Source organism: Chlorocebus sabaeus, chromosome 11 (genome assembly GCF_047675955.1).
Source record: "Chlorocebus sabaeus isolate Y175 chromosome 11, mChlSab1.0.hap1, whole genome shotgun sequence".
NCBI lineage: Eukaryota > Metazoa > Chordata > Mammalia > Primates > Cercopithecidae > Chlorocebus > Chlorocebus sabaeus.
The window spans coordinates 90,413,692-90,436,711 of NC_132914.1; the positions used below are offsets into that span (position 1 = coordinate 90,413,692).

General features: G+C 41.4%; 1 long non-coding RNA gene across 2 annotated transcripts; it reads left to right on the forward strand.

The window, feature by feature from the left end:
- Positions 1 to 501: 501 nt before the first annotated feature.
- Positions 502 to 18,981, forward strand: LOC140712872 (uncharacterized). 2 transcript variants are annotated; one of them, XR_012094682.1, is made up of 6 exons: positions 502 to 651; positions 1,383 to 1,484; positions 2,477 to 2,763; positions 6,145 to 6,266; positions 9,228 to 9,298; positions 17,706 to 18,981. It is a non-coding gene; the product is annotated as an uncharacterized lncRNA (long non-coding RNA). The 2 variants fall into 2 exon arrangements; XR_012094681.1 differs by lacking the exon at positions 2,477 to 2,763 and adding an exon at positions 16,699 to 16,791.
- The last annotated feature ends 4,039 nt before the right edge of the window (positions 18,982 to 23,020 follow it).

Here is a 23,020-nt window from a genome sequence, read left to right on the forward strand (position 1 = left end):
TTGTTTAAAAGTGTATGGCAATCCCCCAAGTCTTGCTCCTACTCCCGCCATGTGAAATGCCTCACTCTCCCTTTGCCTTCTGCCATGACTGGAAGATTCCTGAGGCCTCTCCAGAAGCAGAAGCTGCTATGCTTCCTGTACAACCTGCAGAACCACGAGCCAATTAAACTTCTTTTCTTTATAAATTACCCAGTCTTAGGTATTTCTTAGAGCAGTGAATGGGTTAACACATTTTATTTCAAATTTATATCCTGTATAGCCTTGCATTATGAAAAGAGCACACAACAGGAAGTTAGGACATCCTGCTTTGAGGTCTAGCACAGCCACCAACTATATGATCTTTGGTGAGTCACTTCACCTCTCTGAACCTGTTTCCTCAAGAAAAATAAGGAGAGTAGGCTGCCTGTGTGATCTCAAGACAACACACTGTGCTGGAATGAGTCTTACAGCAAGAGTTCAAAGTTCAAGTTCTAATTCTAGAACTTGTTGAGTGTAAAATTCACAGCAAGTCATAGAACCTCTTGGAACCCCAGTTTCCACATCTGGAAAAAGGGGCAGAATAGTGTCAAAAATGCTTCACTCCTGGGAATGTGGTGAGCATAAAATCAAATAATGAAAAAAGTCCACTGTAAAGCACTAAATAAATGTGAGGTAATACTGTTAATAAAATCTCATTTAGTTTAATATTTCTGCTAAATCTTTTCATTTTCCTGTAGTCTTTTCCGAGTATTTGTTCTTCTGCAGGTAGAATTCTGTGGGTTGAAACCAGACTATAAAAATCTGTGGGTTTTTTTTTTCTGGCACTCAGACTATCTGCTATGAAGAATGTTTTCCCTTAGTTAAGGTAACAGCTGTAAATGTTCAGTTTGCCCCTAAGTCATTATCTGAGTCATGATTCTGTATGAGTCAAGAAATATAAGAAATACAGAAATTATCTATTTGTCCCCTTTCTTTTCTTTGTATAAATATCTTTTTAGACGTAACCTAAGAAATAACTAGCCTCTGTCTTGGCTTTCTTAGTATTTTAAAGAGACTGTTGGAGAGGAATAAGGTAATGGGAGATTATCTTCATCAAGAAAGAGCCTGTGCATATAACCTCTACACACACACAGACACACAGACACAGACACACACACACACACACACACACACACACACAATATCAACAAAATCCTATGCTCCAGCCAGAAAAACACCTTCTTGCCACTAGGCCCCTATTAATGCTGGTACCTCCACCTGGAATTCCTGTTCCTCTGATTTCTAACTGTTCGATTATACCTAGAATTCAGGGTTTTGTTATCATCTCAAACTTTCAGTGAGATAGATTGAGTGGTTCTTTGCCCTATGATTAATCTTTTAGGCCAATATTCTTTTTTTTGCAGATGGTGAATCTGACAGAGGAAGAATTAAATGACTTGTTCAAGGTCACCTTTGAGGAATTTGGAGGAAGTTTAACTTTCGTATATTTTCCCCCTGTACTCCAGGTATGTTTTCTCAAATCATCCTAGTCTGAACCAATTTACATCCCCCTTACCCATCAGGATCTCCTGTAACATGTATATAATACCACATGTTGCCTTGCACTATAGTTGCCTGTGAATAGATACCTCCCTTCCCAAAGAGTAGGTCCCACAGAAGAGTAACTATCTTATTCTCCAAATCCTTTAGAGCTTTTAGCACTGAGTACGTAGCCAGGTATCACAAATTTTGTATTTGCTGAATTGAAGTGGAACATCTCAAGGCTATTTTTCTATTGCCTTTCTATGAATTAGCTCAGTTTTGTATGAGTCCACTTTGATTCTCACCGAAATAAGATCATCTAGAAACACCAAAAGCACCAGTGTAGATGCAAGAGATGGTGAAGACCTGAGGCCGACTGCTGCCTTCTGCCAGCCCTGCAATTCTCAAAGAACAAGGGTCGATGGACAATCCTTCCAGACAGCTTCTGGGAGTGACCCGTCCTTGACACATTGAGTTAGCTGTGCTCTGAAGACCCAAAGCGATTCGAAGCATGATTTTAATGACTGTCATTACTTCTGCCATTACTACCACCCAATAAAAACCATCATCAGCTTGATGTGATTATCCTTCGGTTGTGCAGTGCCTCTGGACTCCAGCAAGCAACAGAGCATATGGTCTTTGCCAATAGCATTAATCATCAATGGAGGATAAAATTCACAGTAGCACCCAGCTTGTCACAGTGGGGAATGGCTTTGGGCAAGTCACAGCTTCAACTCAGCTTAGGTCTTTCAAAGATGTGGGCTCTTATTCACAATGCCCTTCATAAAAGTGAAAATGAAACACATGCTGAATGGGATTTTTAGAACAATGAGAACCCTATAATTAGGAAGCAATAGCTAAAATTATATTATCGCTAAGAGCAAAGCATAGTAACAAGTTAATGCAATTACTAATCCAGCTTTTTCAGAGATAGAAGCAAACCATGCAATTAAATCCCTAGTCTATATTTTTTCAGGAGCCTAATGAAAGGAAAACAAATGAACTGGATCCTCCATCTTCCACCCTTGTCTCCGCTAAGCCATCAGAGGACAAGTTTCCCACCCCTCTCTCTCCAATTTCATTTGAAAAATAAAACAGGCCTCCAGCTGTGAAATGGATTATGCTCTACAACTATGCACCTGGAATAGAAGCCATCATTCTTCATGAAGGTTGTCGAGAATTTTATATTGCAGCCTGGCAGCTTCCTATTCCCTCATTTGCCTGTGTATCCCACTTAACAAAAGATTCGCAATGCACTGACTTGTATGTGACTCTCAGTGTGCACAGTATACACTGTGACCTGTCCCCAAATGAACACAGTACCAGTCTAACATACCACCTTACCTGTGGCTCTCTCCTATACACAGCCAATCCACTACAGGAAAATGATCTACCCATGGTCTCCAAACACAGTCTTCACTGTCTGGTCACAGCTTCTTTACACATGGCATTCACTCTGCTTGCAGAGGCATTTTAGAGTGGATATCTAATGAAGGAGATTACTCCCAGGCATGCACATAGGAGGGCACTGGTCTGATACACTGATTGACAGTTCACTACTGCAAAGAGGACAGATGAGAAGGCAGCTCAGCTCTTTGATGCTAAGGAAAAAACACAGAACCTCACTCATTTAGATGTAATTATAAACTTTAGTATCCATCAGTACCAAGCCAAAATCATTCCTGTTTGGACATACATTATTAGAAATTAACAACAAAGTTTAGTAAATGGTTGGCCAGTTCTGAATGCAGAATAGCCACCTCTGAGTGAGCATTTTGAGCAATCTAACTCACACATTTCCGGTTCAACAAAGTTACTAGATGAGAAGACCCAAAACAGTGTGTAAATGGGACACAGATTTGTAAATAGTTAATTTATAATCATATACGGCAAATTAACCTGTATTTCATTGACTAACGTGCCACCAATCATAAGACATGCCATCATTTAATCTGTCATGAAGAAGTGAAAAAACGCAATTAAACTGTGACATCATGCTTCCTGATTAGAAATGTTCATTTTTATGCTAAATTTACATAAATACATATTTATTTAAACAACACAAGACCACAATATGAACATCTATGCCCAAGTCTCTGCATGTCCAGCAATGACTGCCACCCTGACAATGGTGACTGACATCATCAAGTGTAAGATGCATCCTGATTTTAGTTGTTCAACTGTGGCACAACAGGCACCTCAGCACTGATGAAATATGGTACCCACCTGTCACATGAGCTTCTCATGATCCAGCAGCCTCTCCTCACCTGACACTGGCTCTAGTCCCCAGTAATAACTCTGACCCTGTTTGTCCTGAGTCTTCTCTTCCTTTGTTTCCCACTTCCCTCACGGGGCTACTCAGTAACCAGTTAGCTGTTAAGGCTCAAGCCTTTTTTAATTTTAATTTTAATTTTTTCCAAAACTCCTCAACAATTGCAATTGCCACTTTGTTTCTATTATTGCCCTTGACCTATTTATTTATTTATTTATTTATTTAAAGTTTCTTTTGTTTTTAAACAAGAAGGCTAGATACAGTGACTCATGCATGTAATCCCAGCACTTTGGGAGGCCGAGGCAGGTGACTCACTGGAGGTCCCGAGTTCTAGACCAGTCTGTCCAACATGGCAAAACCCCGTCTCTACTAAAAATACAAAAATTAGTTGGAGGTGTAATCCCAGCTACTCGTGTGGCTGGGGCAGGAGAATCGCTTCAACCTGGGCGTCAGAGGTTGCAGTGAACCAAGATCATGCCATTGCACTCCAGCTTGGGCAACAGAGTGAGACCCTGTCCAAAAAAAAAAAAATCTCAAGGTTGAGCATAGTGACTCACACCTATAATCCCAGCACTTTGGGAGGCTAAGGTGGGCGGACAACCTGAGGTCAGGAGTTGGATACCAGCCTGGCCAACATGATGAAACCTCGTCTCTACTAAAAATACAAAAATCAGCCATGCATGGTGGCACATGCCTGTAATCCCAGCTACTTGGGAGACTGAGGCAGGAGAATCACTTCAACCTGGGAGGCGGAGGTTGCAGTGAGCCAAGATTGCGCCACTGCACTCCAGCCTGAGCAACAGAGTGAGACTCCATCTGAAAAAGAGGAAAAATCAAGAGAATCTTCCCTTCATCAATTGGAAAACAGTAACTTCCCCTATTCTCACTCAGGAGGAGAGAATGAAAAAATGTTATTATTTTAATATCTTTATAATTTTAGTACCATGTACATAACATGAAATTTACCATTTTAATCATTTTTATTACAACAAAAGTTTTTTAATTTTTCTGCTATTGTCATCATATACTTTCCCTGCATGTTATAAACACCATGATGCATTGTTATAATTTTTCCCCAAGAGGCTTTCGGAGGTCTGCAATGAGTTATGGTAGAAAAAACAGTGATCCGGTGTGCTAGTTCAAAGACTGCCTTTCCTTGGCTTCCAGGAAGCCTCCTAAACCTGCCTTTTCTATTAGCCTACCTTTTCTTTTTTTTTTTTTCCCCCCCCAATCTTTTAAAATTCTATTACAGATGTACAGCAAGATCAAAGGGAACACCTTGTCCCTGGGGCTTTAGCTAGTGGCTGAAAGAGAAGCATAGAAATGTCTTTAACTCTTTCCAGTCGATATCACTGGATATCTATAGGTTATGTAGATAACTAAGGTTATCCAATCAGCCCATGACCACTCGGCCAGAGGGGGTGAGATCACCCCACCACATCGTTTACATACACACACACACACACACACACACACGCACACACTTTTCAGGCTTACTGTTGCCTTTTTATTTACTTTGTTTCACCTTGGCAGAGACTGTTAATGCTCATGCTAACCTGATTTCACCTGTATAAAAACGTCCAGGGACATGTGGGCATTCTGTGATTTGTCCCGGTTCTAAATATCCCCGAGGGTGGTCCTGACCCACATAAAAACAAGTCTGCTGCAGAGCCAGCTTCAAAGCCTACCTCTCTGACCCCCAAACCTCAGGTGATCGCACTCTCCTCTGGCCAGTGATGGTTCTTAGAGTCTGTACTTCCTATTTGATATTTATATGCAACGGTGTGTTGGTAAATGTTTAGCACCTGGCTCTGGGGGTGGAGAGGTGGGAGTCTGGGTTCGGCGGGTTGGTAGATTCCATTTCTGTGGTGTAAACACTCCCACCATGGCTATTTCAAGTCACCAGTATGATGTCACTGACCACAGTCAGGAAGGGACGCACTGTGGCTATTGTTATGTAGTATTTCTACCACACAGATATAATACACAGAAATAACTTCAAGATCAGAGATAATAGTGAAAGGTAGTAAAACAACTAGAAAGTGATGAGTTTTGACTATTTATTACCTTTGTTATTAGTATACTTTATTTAATTATAACTTTATATAATTTAATTTTTAATAATGGCTGTGTTTAATAACTAGCTCACAAAACTGGAAAACTTAGCAATTGGTTTTGCAAACCAGTAGGAGTTGCTCCAGCCCACAAAAGTAATAAAGTATATACTATCTTGCATTATTATTTTAAATCTTTTATGTCCGCAACTAAATTATATACCTCAGATTATGAAGTTATTTTCTTAAATACTTCTTTTTATTTACCATGCTGCTAAACACAAATAGGTGATTAACTTTTCTTTTTTTTTTTTTGAGACGGAGTCTCACTCTGTTGCCTAGGCTGGAGTGCAGTGGCACCATCTCGGCTCACTGCAACTTCCACCTCCCAGGTTCCAGAAATCCTCCTGCCTCAGCCCCAATAGTAGCTGGGATTACAGGTACGTGCCACCATGCCCGGCTAATTTTTGTATTTTTAGTAGAGATGGGGTTTCACCATGTTGGCCAGGCTGGTCTCAAACTCCTGACCTCAGGTGATACACCTGCCTCGGTCTCCCAAAGTGTTTCGATTACAGGCATGAGCCACTGAGACTGACCGGTAATTAACTTCTAACATTAATAATGTTTACTCATTGTAAATGTTTTTGAGAGGCCACTAAAATTCACCAATCACAAAATTTAGACTGGGCCCCAAATCTGACCCTTCCCGAATCATATCTTTAACCTAGAAAGTTTATGCACTAAAAACATTTATCAAAAAAGATAGATTGGCTTAGTGAGGTGGCTCACCCCTCTAATTCCAGAACTTTGGGAGGCCGAGGCTGGTGGATTGCTTGAGCCTAGGAGTTTGTGACCAGCCTGGGCAATATGGCAAAACCCTGTCTCTACTAAAAATAAATGAAAAAATAAAAAATAAAAAGATATATTACTGACAGTGTAATTGAATCATTTCTGCTACCAACTATAAGATTGCCTACCATTAAGAGCAGCAGTGACCAGCTTTGCTATCAGTGCTGTTAGGAACACTGATTGCCTTTCAACCCCAACAAGCAAGCAAGCCAACTCCTATGATTGCTGAAGTGGGAGCTCTAAAAGAGAGAGTATTCTCGGAGCGGGGAGCCCTGTGGTGGGTAAACAAACTGAGAAACTTAACTAACCAAACTTGCAAGCATAATCAGTCTCTTTACAATTTACAGTTACAAAGAAGTGGCATGTAACCCCAAATGTCAACTTATTATCAAGGAGATACTATCATTATCCCCACTGACGGAATAGCTTCCAAGTAAGAACGATACTGGTATTCATTTACCAGGATTCTTCCTTCCTAGAAACAAGGAATCAGATTAGCAATGAGAAGGATATTTGGTGCGTATCCACATGGAGAATTTAAAGGTCTTGAAAGATATATCCTCTAGATATGAAACATCCAAACGAACTATCTCTCTTCCACAGTGGAGTGTATCTATTTGGTGCAAAAGTAATTGCAGTTTTTGCCATTAAAAACAATGACAAAAACTGCAATTAGTTTTGCACCAACTTAATAGCTAACCCCCAGACTATTAATATCTACCAAAGTGTGTCTGTCATCTATGAAATGTACTGGTAAAGTCTGTGAAAATTTTCATTGAATGTCACCAAAGGCACTATTATCTCATGCCAGAGAAGTTATAAGTGCATTCTAGTACTAGTAACTAGTATTCACTAATACTAGTTAGCTTTGTACACTACAGTTCCATGGCAGAGACAGCTTACTGAAAATATGTCCCAGTTCAGGGTGGCAAATACACAGCACATGTGCTGCCCCCATCCCTTCCCATACCCTTGGCAGACATCACTAATTGATCACTACACTCTTCCTTCATTGAGTCTTACAGTTCTTCCCAACACAGCTCTATATGCAGCACTACCAATCCTGGCCCTGAGCTCCAGATGAAGAATTAGGAAGCAAGGCATGTGCAGGTTTCTCACAGGGAGGTTAAGGACTACATGGAACTAAGTGCGTTATTTCAAGTTCATTTTCATAGTGTGCTCTTGGAGGGTTAATGTTGTTGTCTGTTGCTCCTTACTGTAAACCCCTAGGTCCTGATTACCAAGGGGATATCAAGGGCTCTATGTTGGCTTTGGTTTTTCTCCCCTCCAGTGTTACAATATGGAGATGCCTATGTCCTACTTACACAGAACGAATTGTTCACCATCATTTTGTCAGTGACCGTACATTTTAGAAGTCAGTTACCTATTTAAGCTTCCCTTGGCCCTTTGCCACTTCCACTAGAGGGCGCCACTGAAAAGGAAAGGAGGTAAAACTAAAGGGAAGCCATTTTTCTCCTCAGTGCCTTCATGTGGCCTCTGCTCAGCCTTACCATCCAGAAAAGGAAGTCCTCAACCAGTCTATACAGCCTGTGGTGTACCACGGACATAGTCACTCTCCACATAAACAGAAGCATCTCTTGCTATACTTGCCCTCCTCCTCTGATCCCAAACAACCTTCGTTCATCTCAATCACTTTCCCACGGACTTGTTTTCCTTCTTTCATTAGACCCAGAGCTCCATGAGGGCAAAGCTGGTCTTTGTCTTCCCATACCATTATGATGCCTGGCGCAGAGTAGGTCCTCCATACACAGTTGTGTGTTACAGACTTCATGTGCTGAAAAGTCACGGGTCTATTATTCGGGGTGACAGAAGTGGAAACCACACCACCTTATTAAGTTGTAGCAAATTTTCCACAACTTCATAAGCATGTGCTTGGACCCTGCTTTCTAATTCTTCAAACCAGGAAGTAACTCCCATATGTGCACTAGTGTTCTGCTCTTCTACACAGTGGAATTAAGCTTCTTAACTCTGCATCTATAAGGCTTGATACAAAAGGAAACTCTGTTGTCATTTAACCTGACGTTGTAGTTTTCCTTGAAGGTCTCACAGGAGAGCTTTGGGGACAACCCTCTCATCAAAATGATTTCTAGCTGCTGCCCTTCTCCCACCTTGAAATTCTTAAAGTTGTTTTCTCCCCTGTTGTCTTTAATTATGTTCTTCCAATAGCCTTGTAAAATTGAGCAAGTTCCCGACAGCATTTTGAAAGGCCCTGTGAGCTACCGGGTCAGCATTTTCAATCTCTAATTATAAATCTGCCTGATGGCTTTCACTTAATACTTCTAGGTGGGGCTGAGGGTAATTGATGGTTTTGAAACTAACTCTTCAATAGCAGCCGTCAATGTATCAAGGCTTAATTTCTTTTATGATCTCAGAGAAGTTGCTGCAAGTGATGAGGAACTTATGTTATCATCCATCCTAGGAAAACAGAGAGATTTTATTAGCGCGTAGTGAAATATTTATAAGAACATTAGAGCTCGTGGGACTCAAGAACTGACTTCACCTCAAACTTTCATTTACATACTTGCTTCCAGGGAAATCTATTATGGGATGGCCTGGATATGTCACTTTAAAAATCCTGCCTTTAATGAACAAATGAGAAAAGGTGAGTAGTTTTCTCTAGAAAGAACATTTTTCTCACCCACTGTCTTCCCGGAAAGATAAAAATATGCTCAAAATATAGCATAGAAATAAAGGGGCTATTTTGAAACAGAGACAAAAACATTTTAACTCAAGAAAGAAACGTCAGTGATGATGGAGGATTTCTTTAATAAAAAGAAGAGGCTTCACTTTTTGTTCACAAAGAAGCTTGGTCTCTCAGTCTTCAGTCATGACTTTCTGTTTTACCGAACTATTGTTTTAATTGTGGCTTCTTTGTGTTCTCCTTGTCTTCCCTTAACATTTCCATGTTACTTTGTTGGTACTCATTGTCCTTCTGACAAGCCATGTCAGTCTCTTCCACACTGCCTTTTCCATCAAATGTATACTACAGGACCTTCATTAGCCCATTACAGATGCTATGTTTATTCATTCATTCAACAAACATGTATTGTGGGTCTACCATTGGCCAGATGTGATGAATACGAACACAGAAAGCAGTCCACACTCTCAAGGAACTTGCAGTTCAATGAGAACTTGATTGTTTAGAAACTACCTGGCAATGTTACAAACTATATTACATTTTCAAGCTATATTCAAGTTATCAGACCGTCATCACTCCTCCAAGCTAGAGATTCTGATTAGCTGACACATCTGCAACACTGATCTAGTGGACAAGATGTAACTATGATTCCTTGACTTGAATTTAGAGGCCTTTAGTACAACAACAGTGCCGGGAGAGAAAGCTGAGGGAAGACTGGTAGAAGTCTGGAACTTCAGCAAAGAACAGATATAAATTCATAGAAAGACAGACCTGCTTTCCTCTAGTTCAATGGTTCTAGGGTAAGACTTTGTGCAACTGGGAATTAGACTTTTCTGGCAGCAAAGCTGTGTCAGCCCTTTACGGGTTTACCTGGAATAATTCACATTCCCTTCCTTAACATTCTACGTGGCCAAACTATCCAGGCCTAACATAAACCTCAGAGCCCACAGTGAGACTCATAGTCACCTAGTTGCTCTGACCTACTGCAATAAGAAACCAATGTTTTGTTTTGTTTTTATGAAGTAAATGATCTTTAATGCCAAAAAGCACACTTGCTTTGGGTAGCTCAAGAAGTGTCAATTCAGACAGAAGCCTACCTCCAAAGTACAGAGCAGAAAAAAGCATTCCCCAAAACACATTCTGGATTTTACCTCTCCCTCAACCCCATGCTTAAAGTCAGCATCTATGTAATGCTAATGATTAGTAAATCAAAAGGCATTTATTTAATGGAGACGCTTCAGTATGCTGCAGTAAGTTGCCTTCTGCCATATGGCTTTGGGCATGAAGTGATTAAACTGTAATGTCTGGAGCCTCTGTTGCTGGCTATTTAATGGTGTTATGCATCATGAACTCCGAGATGGCTGCAAATCTGTTTTCAGTTTGCATTCCCAGCAAAAAAGGACTCCTGGCCCAGAGGGATTTAAATCCTCCTCCACTAATCACTATGGCATACAGAATCACATTGATCCTGCATATAGTTAGTAGCTAGAGACAACCCAATCCTAACTCAGGATAGAGACAGGGACCTTCATTAGGCAGCCATTCCGGGGGTTTAAAAGCAAAGAAAACGATAATCTGCAATGACTAAGAAAGCAAGAAGGGAAGGAAGGCCGAGCACAGAGCCCTTGAGATGAGGACAATTTGGGGCACAGTAAAAAGGCTGCAGCCTGGCCCTTCTCGAACACTATTCCATTGGCTGATCATAATTGCTACCCGGCATTGATAGCATCTTCTCTGCCAGGCACTCTGCTAAGCACTTTAACACATGCTACCCAGGCTGGGTGTGGTGGCCGATGCCTGTAATCCCCGCACTTTGGGAGGCTGAGGCAGGAGGATCACTTGAGCCCGGGAATTTGAGACAAGCCTGGACAACAGAGTGAGAACCCATCTCTACAACAAATAAAACACAAAAATTAGCAGGGCAGCATGGTGCATACCTGAGTCCCAGCTACTTAAGAGGCTGAGGTGGGAGGATTGCTTGAGCCTAGGAGATTAAGGCTGCAGTGAGCTGAGATCGCACCACTGCACTCCGGCCTGGGTGACAGAGAAAGACCTTAGCTCGAAAACAAAACAATACAAAACAAAAAAATATCTCACCTCTTTTAATATTCTCAACATCCTCTATCTAGTAGGTACTACTATTGTCCCCATTTTACTGATGACAAAACAGAGGCTCAGAGGACTTAAGCAAGTTGACCAAGGTCACAGTTGGTTAGTGGTGGAGCTGAAGTTCAAATTCAAGTCTGCTAGACTGCCGGGCCAAAATTCTCTAACTACAGTCCTAGTTGAGCATTACCACTAGTTCCTTAGGTAAGAAAAACTGATGGTGAATACCACCATCAGGGAATTTTTAGTTTCTTGCTTCTAAATATGATCAGTAAACTATGTATGAGCCTCATTGCAATAAGTAGACTTAGTCTTTTTGTTTGTTTGTTTGTTTGTTTGTTTGAGATGGAGTTTCACTCTGTCGCCAGGTTGGAGTGCAGTGGTACGATCTCGGGTCACTGCAACCTCTGCCTCCCAGGTTCAAGTGATTTCCCTGCCTCAGCCTCCCAAACAGGTGGAACTACAGGCAGCATGCCACCATGCCTGGCTAATTTTTTTTGTTTTTTTTGTATTTTAGTAGAGACAGAGTTTCACCATGTTGGCCAGGATGGTCTTGATCTCCTGACCTTGTGATCCGCCTGCCTCAGCCTCCCAAAGTGCTGGGATTACAGGCACGAGCCACCGCGGCCGGCTGACTTGGTCATTTTCAACAAATCCTTTTGTTGGCTTCATAAAATCCAAAGTTAAGCAACCATTTCAAGTGCTGTTACATACAAACACCTGATCCAGGAAATCATGACTATTATCTAAATGATCCAAGAACCTAGAAAGGGCAAAAATAGATAATTATTTCCTGTTCAGAATTCTGCCTCAATATGGCTTGTGCCATCTTATGTGCTATCCATTATAGTATTATAAGTGTTATTAGGAATATAACCCAGTTCCTGTCCCCAAGAATCTTGCCTTTCTACTGGAGAGACTGGAAACAAAGAGGTCAGTAATACTTCAAAGTATAAGCAATTTAATTCCTCAGTGGAATTAAAGTACCATAGACATGCAGGGAATCAAAAGAGTTCAAAAGAAAGCCTTGGCTACTTTGCTATGTGCAAGAGCAACTACCAGAGTAAAATCAGAAAAGAAACTCTTGTTCATCTATTCAACTCAGCATGAATAAACCACTTAAAATCATAATTGCTCTGGAACTTTGGGTGGCTATGGGCAAAAAGTCCTATAGAGAATTTAATAAAACTGTAGGCATTGTATCAATGAATCCCTCTGGAAATTTTTAGCATAACTCAGGAGTTAGAAACTTCCTTCTTGCAAAAGACAGAGGCACTGTCTCACCCTTAGCCAACAGCCTCCTTCCTGATGGGTCCTGCTTCATTAACTTTTAACTGGTGCTTTTACTATTCAGTGTGTACTTTTAAACTTTTAAAGCTTTTATCAGATGTCCTTTGAAACCAAAGCATACCATTAAAACACACACATTTCCAACATGACCAGATTTTTTTAAAAAGACCTATTCACAAAGACCTTGAGAGGACAAAGAATGTATTTAATGATAGCAACTAGCATGGCGCCAGTAATGAATGGTTCTGTTCTGCCAATAATACCCAAAACTAAGGCAATGATTTTTTTGTAAGCCTTGTTTTGCTTTAGAAATTTACAGTAATACACTTTCCCATATATTATCTTATTTCGTCCTTATGATAACCATAGCACCAAGCAAAGTTGGTTTTATTATCCCCATTTTAAAATAAGGAAACTATGGTTCACAGCATTTAAATAACAGAGCCAGGCTTACACAAGCAGTAAGCAACAGAGTCAGTGCCAGAATTCCAGCTCTCTGGTTTCCAGCCCATTGCCATTTCAAGTTAGCTATTTATATCAAACAATATAACTTCTATTCTTATGTGATCTCTGCAAGGAAAGGTTGCAATCCTATTTGTCTTTGGATCCCTGGCACCTGACTTGGGACAAGTAAGAGTTTATGGTGGACCAGAAATAAAGACACTTTGTTCGAGTGTCTGTGCTTTTCACAGTCACTGTTACCAGTTAGCTGGGTTATGCTAACACTAAGGCCAAAGTTTCAGGTTTTAAATATGCATGGGACAGTGAGTTTTCTGGTATTCCATGGCCACACAATCTTGCTAACCTATCCCAAAAGGGACCTGGCAAGTTAATGGATACATTGGTCCAATGTACTCCCCTAATCTATCCTCCATGCTTGAAATCAGGGACTGTCACTCCTACAACTAACTTCTCAGGAAACGTCCTTGCCTGTAGTCTCTCCCAGGAGGATTCTGAGGCAGGGCCTTGTATAGCAATAGCCACACTCTACTCCCAGTGATTCTCCCCTTACCCCCAGCCTGGTATAGCTAATTAGAGCAGGGCTGGTGCTTGGTTCAAAGGCTATCAATGAGCATCCAAAAACCTTTGAGATGTCCTGGCAGAAACAGTCCCAATGGAAACAGTGATTTACTGGGCCCATCATATGTTCCTTATTGTTTTGTTTTGTTTAATTTAATTTAGGAGAGCTAAATAATTAAACATGAGGCCAAAGTACATAAGAAAGTGGCAATCTTTTATTGCAAATATGCACACACTCTCGGGCAAGGTTCTCTGGTCCTCAGGTGTGGGGGGCCAGGGAAGTCACGCCGGGGCTCTCAGGTGAGGTTCTCCAGTCCACGAATGCGGGGGCTGAAGAAGTCATGCTGGCTCCTGCCAGCGGTGGACTTTTATGCATTGGTACTGGAAGGAGGAGGGCAGTGGGCGGGATAAGGGCGGGATAGGGGCGTTTCCATAGGCGTGGCCGGGTAAGTTTTGATCTCTTCGGATTGACATCACCTGGCGCATGCTTGGTTGATCTGCATTTTCCCACGCACGGGAAAGTTGGTGAGGAAGAACCCGGAAGCAACATGGATTGTGCCTTCTTGTTCACCTTCCTCCATCTTGTCCTTTCTCCCTCACCCAAACACTTACCATAAATTCAAAGTGAAGGTATATGGTAGAAAGGAATTCACCAGTGTGATGAAATGATCTGTACAGCAAATCCCCATGACACAAGTTTACCCATGTAACAAACCTGCACTTATACCCCTGAACTTAAAAGTTAAAAAGGAAATAAAAAAGAATATAGAAAAAAAAAAAAAGGAATTTGAGGAGAAGCAATAGATAAAGAAATTTAAAAATTAAAAAACTTTAGAAAAACAAAGTAAATATAATAGAAAAGAGTAACTTAGGAGTGAGAAGAGAGAATCAGAGATGAAGACACACTGATGGTAGAGTCCTAGGGGAGAAAACTCAGGGAAGCTTCCCCACTGGGTTCCAGCCAGGGTTATGGAGCTGACAGCTGTCTGCTGGAACTGAGGTTGGGTTTTCTTCCCATCAAGACCAGTTGCTCTTTAATCTTTTTGGATCCCAATCACTTTAATAATCTGATGAAAGTTATGGGTCCTTGTCTCAGAAAAACATGTATATGTGCATTCAGACCAATGATTGCATTTAATTTCAAGAGATTTCTAGAGTCCCTAAGCCTGACTTCTGATTCACTAGGGACCCATGGGCCACAGGGCAAGAAATCTTGTTTAAACTATTAGTTCATCTCAGATAGTTATGGTATCATATCCATCTCTGAAGCTCAGCATTTAGTGTGGGGCCTGAAACATAACAGGTATTACATACATCTTGGAAGAATGATTGAGTGAATGAATGAATGAGTGAATAAGTAGATGAATAAAATAAATACAACTTGAAGTTTATGTCCTACTGAGAGCACATTGGCTGCATCCTCTTCTTCTTACGATATACTGTATTCATGTAAGCTGAGTAGTATGTTGGGAAGGAATGCCTGTAACCAGATGATGCCTAATATATCCATCAACGTAACTGATGGGCACACTGTCACCTTCTACATCCAGAGCTGGAAGGCCATTGTACCACCAGCTACATACATATCAGAACTTGGAATGTCATAGCCTAGAAGAGCAGCTCTACTTTTCTAGTAGATATAGAAATGAAAAGCAACTATGTTTTCTACCTGAAATGTATGTGTAATGATTATTTTGAATCATAAGCTACTTTTACCTAATATATAACTTGAAGGAAGGTTATGTGACATAGCTTTGTACCTGCCCCCTCACCCACTGCCAATCTAAGTGTGTCACAGATAGAGAGATTTTAATTAAGCTTATCTTATGGACCATAACGTAGGTAGAACAGACCTGCTCTTTGGTTTGTCGAGTGGTGGGGGAAAATAAAAGGGAATTATAGCAGAATATAATGATCTCAGACTTTAAGTATTGAAGTCATTGTTTCAAACTGATTACATCTAAAAGTAAGAGTCAATTCTGTGAGCTATATTTTTTGATTTCTTAATTCTTGATCTTAAAACTCCCATATAGTCCAGGCATAGTGGCTCAAACCTGTGATCTCAGCACTTTGGGAGGCTGAGGCAGGAGGATTGCTTTAGGCCAGGAGTTCGTGACCAACCTGAGTAACATAGCAAGACCTTATCTCTACTAAAAAAAAAAAAAAAAAAAATTAGTCAGGAGTGGTGGCATGTGCCTGTAGTCCCAACTACTCGGGAGACTGAGGCTGGAGGATTTCTTGAGCCTGGGAGATCAAGGGTGCAGTAAGCTGTGATCATGGCACTGCACTCCAGCCTGGGCAACAGAGCAAAACCCTGTCTCAAAAACAAAAAAATAAAACAAAAAACCTCCTATATAAAAAGCTGTGCTTCAACCTAAATCTTCAGTAATTAGAATTGTAAGGTATGGCATACAATTGAAGTTTTCATGTAGATAGTCTTCCCTTCCTTGTGGATCCCATGCCCTGGTAGCACAAGAAGAACGAGGGCCCAAATCACTTACAATGCACAACTTACGGGGTTCCATTTGTCTCAGTACTTCCTTATGGGTACAAATGACATAAAATATTGTATGGTGCTTCCATCCAAGGAGCACAAACATTCTCTCATTAATATGTTTAAAGCCCAGTAACAGAAAATCTATACTTGGCATGTGACATAGCTAACCCTAAAAACCTAATTTTTGCTAGCTCTTGAGTCACTTAGCTTACCTAAGCATAACATTTATTTTATTTTATTATATTTTATTTAAGTTATTTTTATTTTTATTTTTTTGAGACAGGGTCTTGCTCTGTCACCCAGGCTGGAGTGCAGTGGCGCAATCTAGGCTCACCACAGCCTCGACCTCTCAGGCTCAAGCTATCCTCCCGCCTCAGCCCCTGAGGAACTAGGACCACAGGTATGCGTCACCACACCCAGCTAATTTTTGTTTTTTTTTTTTTTTTTGTAGAGATGAGGTTTCACCATGTTGCCCAAGCTGGTCTCCAACTTCTGGGCTCAAGCAGTCTGCCCTCTTTGGCCTCCCAAAATGCTGGGATTACAGGTATGAGCCACCACGCCCAGTCACGTTTAGTATATTATTATTTTTTAATGTGATTTAGCATATTGCTGCTGTATTCAGCATGTGCATGGGGTGAAGGACAGTGAAAAAATAATTTTTTGGCTGGGTGCAGTGGCTCATGCCTGTAATCCCAGCACTCTGGGAGGCCAAGATAGACAGATCACCTGAGGTCAGGAGTTCAAAACTAGCCTGGCCAACATGGCAAAACCCCGTCTCTACTAAAAATACAAAAATTAGCTGAGCATGGTGGCACATGCCTGTAATCCCAGCTACTCAAGAGGCTGAGGGAGGAGAATCACTTGAACCCGGGAGTCAGAGGCTGCAGTAAGCCAAAATCATGCCACTGCACTGTAGCCTAGGCAATAGAGCAAGCTCTATCTGAAAAAAAAAAAAAAAAAAAAAAAAAAAAAGAATTTCCTGAATACCTTTTGAGGCAATGACTTTCCAAAGATCTTCTCATTGTGTTAGTCTGTTCTCATGCTGTTAATAAAGACATACCTGAGACCGAGTAATTTATAAAGGAAAGGGGGTTACTTGACTGAGTTCCACATGGCTGGGGAGGCCTCAGGACACTTACAGTCATAGCAGAAGGGGAAGCTAGCACATCCTTCTTCACATGGCAGCAGCAAGGAAAAGTGCCAAGCAAAAGGAAAGGGAGAAAAACCCCTTAGAAAACCATCGGATCTTGTGAGAACTCACTCACAAAGAGAACAGCATGAGGGTAAATCCGCCATGATTCAATTACCTCCCACCGGGTCCCTCCCACAATATGTGAGGATTATGGGAACTACAATTCAAGATGAGATTTGGGTGGGGACATAGCCAAACCATATCACTCATCCTAAGGATTCTTTTTTTCCTTTTTCTTTTTTTTTTTTTTTTAACCCATTTTACAGACCAAGAAATTGAGCTACAGTGAGGTCACACAGCCTAGATTGCAAAGCCAAGAGTTGGGATTTGAGCCTAGAATAATCTGACCTCAGAGTCTGGATGCTAGTCTCTTGCTGCCTCCCCTGTGTTACGAGGTCACGTCTAAATCACCTCCGTTATTGAAAACCAGTTATGAAAGACCTATTCTGCTGGACAGAGCAATCACCTTAGTCAAATGTTGCCATTAGGTCCTACCCAACCCCATCAAAGGTCAGAACCTGGAGGTGTGGTACTCCCTCCAGTCCAAAAAAAAAAAAAAACCCCAATAGGTCAGAGTAAGAAGCAGCTCTGAGCCATCAGTGGGAGGGTTAAGATAAAGAATAGAAAGATGTAACCTGACCCAGAACTTAGCTCTCATTTTTAGCAGGCAAGAGCTCCTTGCAGGGTGACCTTGAATCAGACCCACAATTTCATTTTTGTGTTTGTTTTCTTTTTGGAATGGCAATAACAATGTCTGCCCACCATCCACCACTTTCAGTTGGTTTTTACAGTAGAACTGGCACAGCCCTTTAAGCAGGCTCTCGCGTGCAGAGTTAACTTTCCCCTTGCACACAGAGCAGATCATCAGGCTCCCTCCAGCCCCAGGACCTTTCTCTAACCATAAAAAGGCAATCTGTACCTCTAAACCCCAAATCCTTCCCTATCCCTGCTGCACCCAGCTGTGCAAGGTGAGTCCTGGGAGGTCACAGCCCCCATAATCCCACATTTTCTCATCAATATTCTTTGCTAGTTCCAGATATTGCAGCATCACTGCTGTTCAAGATTAGAACTTAAGAACTTGAAAAGGTCAAGAAAGATGTGGTGCCTTGTCTCCATACCAAGTAAACAATCCACGGCATTGGCTTTTGACAAGTGACAACAGACTCACGGGGCAGCAGTTGAGGAGCTGTGCTTACGTGATACTTACCATCCTAAGAAGCGTATCCATATAGGGATGCCCATACCCAGGTAACCCAACCCCATGGACTCAGACCAGTGGTGAACGCTAGAGAATCTTCACCATTTGCTCAGCTGTCACCACTTCCACAGGTGCAAGAAATGGCTGATAGTTCCAGAGGATGACCCCAGCCTCTCAAATAGAAAAGGGAGTGTGTTAGATGTCATCCAGCCAGTCGTATAGAAAGGTGGCCTTTAAGAAACTGTGGTTAATGTTGGAAGGAAACATAAGGTATTTTCATCATCTTCAAAGAGAAATAAATGACCAGCGCCAAGGGCTGCAGACAGCAGGCCAGGCAGCCTGACGGAGCTCTGTATTCACTTTATTCTAACCTGTTGGGGGCAGGGAAATTCATGGGTCCACACTCTATGAGTCCATGGTCCACAGACTCATTACATTGAACATTGTCTGATTAATCCTTCCGATAACTGATCCTGCTCTGGCATGAGATAGCTGTGTGACCTTGAACCAATCATTAACTTTTGGGCGTGTCCTCTTCTAATGGCAAAGTAAGAATTGTCAACATATATGTTGAAATCCCCAAGGATTATACCAAGGAATGGAACAGAGAGGAAGACAGTGAGACATGTTGAGGGGGTAGAGGACTTGGACAGAGAAGAGTGAGGCAGAGAAGCAGCATAAATAAGTGGGAGAATATCTAGGGGAGAAAGGGGAAGACAAATTCAATAAACAGTTTCAAAGTATGAGCCTCAAAATAAATGTCTTTCTTCCTTGCAATATTACTGTTTTGTACTGGCTTAAGAAGCTAGACTATCTCCTGTCTGCAGAAAACAGACAGGATAACAGGAAACAGTTTTGGATTCCACAGTGATTATAGCTACTTAAGTTTGACTTACCAAATACTGTCTCAAACAGATGGTATGTAGCATTTGATTAAGGGCTTATCCTGCAAGCCCGACAGGGAACATTTCTTTCCCGCTTAATATAGAAAAAATGTACAGAAGAAGGGAAATAAACTGACAATCTTTCCCATATTCCATGTATACCAACGTTTATGCCTTTTCTAAAATGAATCTGTGCTTATCATGCAACTCAAGACCAAACTACATAATGGTGACACCATAGAATTTCAGTGAAAAAGGATATTGAAGATCATCCTATATAAGCTCCTTATTTTATAGATGAGGAAACAGAGACACAGAAAGATAAGACTGTTTGCCCATGGTCACACTGTGGCACATCTGGGACCAGGTCCCCTGATTCCAGGTCTGGCATTCACACTAGTCTTTACATGTGCATAATGTTCAACATAGGGAAAACATACAAATCTGTCAGCAACATTCTTACTAAATTAGCGCCAATCTGTGACGAGCAGTTATCAGAACTTGAAGCTGATGGGTAATGCCATTCTAGTCCAGTTCATGAGCCAAAAGCTTGGTTTTTCAAAACACTTAACATTAATCAGCATTTGGCTTCAGTTTGTGACAAGTGTTTTCAAAACATCACAGACAATTACACTATTCCTAGCTTTGCCTAGTGTAAATACATGATGAAAGGAAGTCAGAATTTCATAAATGACAGTCTCCAGAATGGAAATAATGAGTCCCTTAGAGAAGGTACAATGTGTTCATCTTTCTTGCTAGCCAAAAGTAATTTGGGAACTAACGAGGTCACTGAGAAATTACAAAGTGTGAACTTCTGCTGGGTGAGGATGAAAAGGCCTCTTTTCACAATAGCAAAGCAGAGCTAGCACGTGAGATCGGCCTCATAACGAGTAATGAAGGAGTGACCCCAGGCTTCATGCCTCATCAGCCAGCCCCACACACACCCCCTTCCCCCTTGGTTACTGGCAGTGCCTCAAAGGAGGGGGCTCCCAAGCATGGAGTACTGAAATGCCCATCTAGGGCAGAAGAAGAAGCATTCCAAGAGGACTTGGGAACTCATTACACAGTAGCCTGATGCTGGGAAAGTAGTAGAAGAAAGAAAACAGAAAAATAAAATGGTGGTTGGTAGAAAGATGATGTCCTCGGCTCCAAGCTCCACATTTCCCAGGCCGGTTCTTGCAGGATTTTGTCCTTTAGGATTTCTGGAGGAGTTGTCTATGATTGATTGATTGATGGACTTTCTGCAAGCTAAGAACCCAACTGTGGTTAATATTAGGTTTTCTGAAAGACAGAGAATTGCTTGATTAACTGGGCTTAGGACAGTGTTACTCATTAGCTAGTTTTATATTAATAAAAATATGTTAATCAATTAACTAGTCATTGTCGATCACCTGGTTAATAACTAATATTTATTGAGAAGTCACTGTGTGACAGGAACAATGTGAAATGTTTTCCCTTCATTATCGCATTCACTCCTCAGCATGAGTCTCTGAGATGATAGTAATGATAATTACATTCAGGAATTTATTCGACATATATATTGAGTACCTGCTTATCAATAGACCGTTCTAGGCACTGGAGATACAGCAGTGAATAGGCAAAATTTCTCCTGTCTCTTGGATAGATTATAACAGGTAACTGCCTCACAAACCTCCCCAAAATCTACTGGCACAAAACAATTAACACTAATTATTGTTCATAAGTGTATGGGTTTTCCAAGTGGTTTTTCTGATCTTGATGGGACTTACTCATGTGTCTGTTGCCAACTGGCAGATTAGCTGGTCTGAAAGGGTCTCTACTAGGAAAACTCATCTCTACTCCACAAGGTCTCCCATCTTTCAGCAGCTCTCCTAAGCTTATTCTTATAGAAAAGGCAGGGGTCCCAAGAGAGGGGCTGGAAATGTACAAAGCCTCTTGAGGACTAGATTGGGAGCTCATACGGTATCACTTCTGCAACACTCTGTTAGCCAAAAAATGTCATGAGACTAGCCCAGGTTCAAGGGTGGGGAAATGGAGTTGACCTCATAATGGAAAGAGTTGCAAAGTCACATTGAAAACACAGGATATGAGAGGTCATTGATGCAGACCATCTACTACATATATAATGATGACTAAAATGACACTAAGGAATTCATGCAAATATTTCATTTGAGTGTCACAATAATCCTGGGAGGCAAATTCTATTACCAATCTCTGCTCCTCAGATGAGGAAATTGAAGCCTACGGAGGTTAAAAAACTTGTCTCAGATCTATGAATATTTGGTGATGGCCTCAGGGCTCAAACCCAAGATTCCAATGTCTGAGTACTGACCCACTATGTGATTCTCTCCAGCCTGCGCACTTCGAGAGAGAAAGTACAGGACATGGTCACTGCTCATAAGACACTGACAGTCCTACTGCGGATAGATAAGTCCCTCAGGAATCAGTAACAATACGTGTCTCTAACTCAAACTTGATAATTGCTCAACAAGCAGTAAGAATTAAGGGGTCCAGGACAAGAGACAGAAACTTCCATAAAGAGGTTCTCCAGTGAACTGGGCTTTGAAGGGTCTGGACAGTGAACAGCAAAAGGGGAGAGTTTTCTGATAATGGCATCCTCTCACCTTCATGTAACGGTTTATAATATAAACTTCCTTTTCTTTAGAATGGCATTCAGTGCTGCATGCAATAGAAAATCTGATTAATAGTGACTTCTCATATGGGGTTTTTTGTTTGTCATGCACAGCGAGTGTGGGAAAAAGAAGTTCAGGGCTTCACAATAGCCAGATGATGTTATCAAGGAACCAGGTTCTTTCTGTCTTTCTCCTCTACCATTCTACAAACATGCCCTGATTCCTGGGGGTTTCATAATGCCAGGATGGCAGCTGTATTCATGAGTATTCTTGTGCATTCTCAAATAGGAAGAAGGAGGAGGTGAGCATGCTAGCACATCCTGTCCACTTAACCACTTTCCCATGATTTTTACCCATTGTACCCTCCTTACTCTCTTTGGCTAGAACTCAGTCATGCGTAGCTGCAGGGAAAGCTGGAGAAGCTAATGTTTCAGCTTTCTGAAACTTTGTAATATAGGCAAACAAGAAAAAAAGAGGGCTGTGAATGACTTTTGCATAATCAATCCACAGTGTCGATCCCAACCCGCCCAGCACCGTCTCCCAGCGCTTTCCCCAGCCACTTCCATGCACCAGCAAACAAAAGTCCTCTGCATTAGTCCATTTTCACACTGCTGATAAAAACATACCTGAAACTGGGTAATTTATAAAGAAAAAGAGGTTTAATGAACTCACAGTTCCACGTGGCTGGGAAGGCCTGACAATCATGGCAGAAGGCAAAATGCATGTCTTACATGGTGGCAGGCAAGAGAGCATGTGCAGGGGAACTTCCCTTTATAAAACCATCAGATCTCGTGAGACTTATTCACTATCATGAGAACCGCATGGTAAAGACCCGCCCCCATGATTCAGTGACCTCCCACTGGGTCCCTCCCATGACACTTGGGAAT